The sequence below is a fragment of the Sarcophilus harrisii genome, chromosome 4, assembly GCF_902635505.1.
Source record: "Sarcophilus harrisii chromosome 4, mSarHar1.11, whole genome shotgun sequence".
Classification (NCBI taxonomy): Eukaryota; Metazoa; Chordata; class Mammalia; order Dasyuromorphia; family Dasyuridae; genus Sarcophilus; species Sarcophilus harrisii.
Window position 1 is genome coordinate 428,520,972 of NC_045429.1, and position 6,000 is coordinate 428,526,971.

Consider the following 6,000-nt stretch of genomic DNA (forward strand, 5'->3'; position numbering starts at 1 on the left):
AATAATCACTTTGGCTGCATCCCACAAAGTGTAGTATGTTGTCTCACTATTGTCATTCTCTTGGATGACATTACTGATTGTGTCTATGATTTGTTGTTTTGCTCATTCATTCATTGGGATTAGATTATTTCGTTTCCAATTAATTTGGGGACTATTTTGCTCTGGCCTTTGCATATGATCTGAAAAAAAATGCATTTAATATTTCTACCTTTCTGCATTTGATTTTGAAGTTTTCATGCCCTAAAATATGGTCAATTTTTGTATAGTTTCCATGAATCACTGAGAAAAAAGTAAAACTCCTTTCTGTCTCCATTCAATTTTCTCCAAAGATCTATCATACCTAACTTTTCCAACATTGTTTTCCTCCTTAACTTCTTGCTTATTTATTTTGTGTTTTGATTATCTAGTTCTGAGAGAGCAGGGTTGAGATCCCCCACTAGTGTTGTTTTGCTATTTTTTCTTGCATCTCTCTTAACTTCTCCTCTAGGAATTTGGCTGCTACACTACTTGGTCTATATATGTTTAGTATTGATATTCATCTTCATTAGTATTGATATTCATCTTCATTATCTATGGTAGCCTTTAGCAAGATATACTTTCCTTCCTTATCTCAACTAAACCAAGTTTTACTTTTGCTTGATCTGAGATCAGGATTGCTACCCCTGCTTTTTTTTTAATTTTATTAAAGCTTTTTATTTACAAAACATATGCAGGAGTAATTTTTCAACATTGATCAAATGTTGAAAATTGCAAAATTTTTTCCATTCCAATTTTTTCCTTCTCCTCCACTCCCTCCCCTAGATGGCAGATTGTCCAAGACATGTTAGATATGTTAAAATATATGTTAAATCCAATATATGTATACATATTTATACAGTTATCTTGCTACACACAAAAAAAAAAAAAATCAGATCAAGAAGGGAAAAAAAAACCTGAGAAAGAAAACAAAATGCAAGTAAACATCAAGAGGAAGAGGGAAAATGTTATGTTGTGGTCTACACTCTGTTCCCACAGTCCTCTCTCTGGGTGTATATGGCACTCTTCATCAGTGAACAATTGGAAGTGGTTTGAATCATCTCATTGCTGAAGAGAGTCATGTCCATCAGAATTTAGTTTTATCTGTTATTCTCTCTCTTAACCTTGACTTCCCATCTTCCTCACCCTCTCCGAGCTTTTGGTTTGTTATGGGCCAGAACTCTGAACTTGAAACAAAGAATTCTTACAAGGTATTAAGTCAGTGGAATTGATAGAGACAATAGTTATCTAATTTAGCCAGGTTCAGTATGATTGATTTACTCCTACAAGGAGATGTTATGGGCCAGAATTTGCAACAAGGTACTAAGTGGAATTGAGGAGACAATGGTTAAATCTAATTTAGCACTGATTTAATCCTACAACAAATAATGGTTTCCTAGGGATATAATAATTGCTGTATACTCAGTGTGGGGCATATAAGCAAGAAGTCTCAGGGCCACAAGGACAAGCACACTAGAAGCTCTCAGAGTTTCACCCAGCATTTAGTTGGGGAGATTCAGAAGCCAGAGAAGGCAGCAGGAGCTTAAGCTCTCCAATTCAAGGAGAGAGACAGGCCTCTAAGAAAGCTAACTGGGCCCCAGGAAAGGAGACAAGATTTGGAAAGAGACAATAAAGGATTTGGACTTTAACATCTGGTTGCACTTGTGTGATTACTCTGAAGTGAAACGAAGCCGCCTCCAGAGACCCCAAGGAAACCTCAACAGAGAACATTACATTTTAGAGGAGAATATTACATTGGTTGATAAGAGAAAAAAATATATGAACATATTTCTTCAGCCAATCTGAGCACTCTTTGGGTGTTCACACTTCATTTAAGGATTTTTTTCTAATTTACCCTAAAGAATGGCATTGACTAGTTGCTTAAGACTTCTTATCTATCACCTTATGACATACTTTGAAAGAGATAGAGTCACTTGATTTTTTTACTTTGCTAAATCAACAGTTCATCTTTATATAGCATTCATGTACATTGACATCCAAATTCATATCTTTATAAACTCTTACTTGAAAACAAATAAACGTCAATGCCAGGATAAGAATTCACACCTACTGAATCTAAATCAAAACTAGCCATTTTAGTAGAGATTCCTCCTACACCAAAGGAAGTACTTGTTAAATTAACATTAAATATACTGAATCTATATAGAAGCTCAGCTTAACTAAGCTATACACAGTAACTCAGATAGTGAACACAAGATTTGGATGGAATTATTCTAACTCTAAATGCAACACTTTTTTCTGCTGTTTTGTCATGAGAAATAATTCCCATTTTGATGACTTCTTCCCTCATTTTTTTTTCCTGCATGACTCTGATTTTCCATTGTGCCCTGAGCATATCCCTTACATATACAATATTTCCTGACAGTTTCCTGATGACATCAGAAAAATCATAGGATTGGAGACATAGAAGGGAACCCTCCAGATATCTAGTTCCAGACATAACCAACTAGAGCTTCCCCTAATTGGTCACCTGATCCTTGTTTAATGACCTCCAAAGAGATGAACCAACTGCCATCTGAGGCATCTGGTTTCAGTTTTAGAAAGTTCTAATTAGTGGGAGGTATATCCTATTATTAACCCTCTACCTCCTTGTCATTTCTATCCATTGCTCATTTGGGCACAAACACTACAAGTCTGACCCTCTTCCTCATGATAGCTCTTCAGATATTTCAGTACTACTACCATAACTGTCATGAATTCATTCATTTCTTCATTAACCATCCTTCAACTCATCCTTAGGTGACAGGAACTCTGGACCTTTCTTCTTTCTGATGACTATCCTTTAAACACTATAGGTAACCCAATATCTTTCTAAGCTATGGTGCACAGAATTGAACATAGTATTAAAGGCCAGACTATGGAGGGATTAGCAATCCTTATTCTGGGAACCTATGCCTCTTGATGTAGATTAGACATTGGGGAGCCACTGAACATGCTGAATCAAAATGAGATGGTAATACACTTCAACCACTAATTTTTTTTTTCGTTCAGAACAAATGGTACCTAAATCATTTCCCCCTTTCTAGTATGATAATTCAGGAACTCCACCTGAACAATCCTATCTCTCCTGAGAAAACCAAAAACACACAGAAAACATATGGCTTGAAAAAGGTTTATTCTGAATTCTTTGTCCAACACATATTTGTGGAACCCAGCAGATGGCCCCAGGATTCAAAGGAACTGAAGGTTAGGGTCTAACTCCCATGAGGGACGGGTGTCCTTCCAAGTGTAACTAGTACCAATAAATACCAAAAGTGACAACCAATAATTTACATAAATTAAATGTAACTGATTAAAACAACCCAGGAAGGCTGGGGTCTGCGGTGATTGCATGTGAATATGGAATTCCTTAGCTTGGTCCATATCCCTTTAAGATTCATTGTTCTGGACTCCTGAGGCCTTTACTTTCAGGTCATTCGCATAATTCTGAACCCAGGCATCTTGGGGGTCGGCACATATGCTTCTATTCCTTTTGGTCACAAACCTGTGGAGTGAGAGAAGAGATGAGAGATCCAGAAGCTTTTCAGCTGAAGATGAAGGGAAGGGTAATCAGTTGACTACTTCCCAACTTCCTCTAAATGTCTGGAAGGGATTAAGGAACCACTTTCCCATTTTCTGAAACCTCCCTCAGACCTATTGAGTCCATCTGTCTCTTTGTAGAGAAATGCCCAGGAGAGACTTTTTTAGCCTCCTTCCATTTATCCCTGGCACTTGGAGGCAGTTATTCCTGGGAGAACCAAACCTGAGCATGGAACCACAAGGGCTACTGCCTTCCCTTTTATGCACAGTCTCACCAGAATTGGTTCAAGGACCTCCTTGGTCAAATTCCCAAATGGTTTCATTTTTCTTTCCTTTATCCCCTTTATCCTTTAAGGAGATTCAGGGGGTAGATACTTACACCACACCTTGCTGGGGACAGTGGCTGTTGGTTTCATAAAAGTGAATCACAATTTCTCTGGAAATCTGATTTTTGGCATAGTTGAAGCAACAGGTACGAGGAAAGAGTTGCCTTAAGTTAGTATGGCCATACCCTCATATTGGACATTCCTTAGGGCTTTTCATCGGGTACGCTCCTTCATGTCTCCCTAAGCCTGGTGCTCTGGAATCACCAGGTGTGATTCCCATTGTACCTGGAGGAGGGTCAGACCTACTCTTCTTGTCTCCATAAAGGAACCTAGGGAAAACCTGTCATAGGAGAGCTAGAAAGAATGGCAGAGATCTACTCATGCAAATCCAATCTGTTACAGAGAAAGCCAGTTTCTGCAGAAGCCAAGAGTATGTAGTATCAAAGTTGGAACTAGAACCTAGTTGGACTACAAGGCAATCTGGTGCTCCTTCTCTTTTCTCCTGCCTTGAACTTACATGTCAAACAGCATTGTCAAGGGCATGTTAATGCTTTCGAGCCCCAAATCTGTAGAAAACTTCTACATCTTCACTCCCCTCTACACCCTCACCAGACTCCTTTGATCACACTACAGCTGTCTCTGATCAAGGCTCTGTCCAGCTCACAAGCAGAACCTGGGCAAAACCACAAACAGTAGGAACAAATCCACTTGCATATTGCCGAGGATTCGGGAAAATTGAAGGCCATGACCATGAGGATGGAGAGTGCAACCACAAAGAACTTCATGATCCTGAGAAGAGAGAGGAGCTGGAGGAGCAGAGCACAGGCTGAGAGACACTGCAGCTGTGTGCCTATCTCATGTTTGGGTCCCCTTTTTATAGGGTTTTGGGAGTTCATGAAAAGAGGAAACCAACAGAAAATTATTGGAAATCCCAAGAAAGAGATGATGTCATTGTCAGAAATCGGAAACTGCAATGCAAAGTTGTTATCAAGAGCTGACGTTTTCTTCCTCATTGCAGTTTCATCATTTTGTCTGTGTGCATGTGGAGGGGGGTCTTACAGGGAGAAGGAATGAAGAAAGAAGGTGTTGAGAAGTGGAGATTGGTGCTCAGTGGAGATGTGATGAACTTGAGTAGTAGCAGAGATGGGCAAAGCTAAATAAGAAGGATAGTAATGTTAATCATCAATTAGAAGATGGCACTCACAATGAATTCCACATGCCACCTAGATTCTAAGATTATAGATTTAGATCTAGAAGGGCCCTTAGCGATCATCTAGTTTAAACTTCTCATTGATTATACCCCATGTATCCTCTATGGCTCTTTATCTAAATGTTCAGTTCCACTGATGAGTCTGCTGAACTTCGCTCCATATTTTCCCCGTGCTTACACCCTCGCTTAGCTTATAAAAGCTTCTTTGGAAGATTCAGATATTATTCCCTAATTCCATAAACTGGAGCTTCAATGAATTATTTCTCTTTGAGATTATCAGTTGAATTTCTACTCATATGAAAAGATGCTCCAAGTCATTATTAATCAGAGAAATGCAAATTAAGATAACTCTAAGATACCACTACACACCTGTCAGATTGGCTAAGATGACAGGAAAAAATAATGATGATTGTGGGAGGGGATGTGGGAAAACTGGGACATTGATGCATTGTTGGTGGAGTTGTGAACGAATCCAACCATTTTGGAGAGTAGTTTGGAACTATGCTCAAAAAGTTATCAAACTGTGCATACCCTTTGATCCAGCAGTGTTACTACTGGGATTATATCCCAAAGAGATTATAAAGAAGGGAAAGGGACCTGTATGTGCACGAATGTTTGTGGCAGCCCTTTTTGTAGTGGCTAGAAACTGGAAACTGAATGGATGTCCATCAGTTGGAGAATGGCTGAATAAATTGTGGTATATGAATATTATGGAATATTACTGTTCTGTAAGAAATGACCAACAGGATGATTTCAGAAAGGCCTGGAGAGACTTACACGAACTGATGCTGAGTGAAATGAGCAGGACCAGGAGATCATTATATACTTCAACAACAATACTATATGATGACCAGTTCTGATGGACCAGGCCATCCTCAGCAACGAGATCAACCAAATCATTTCCAATGG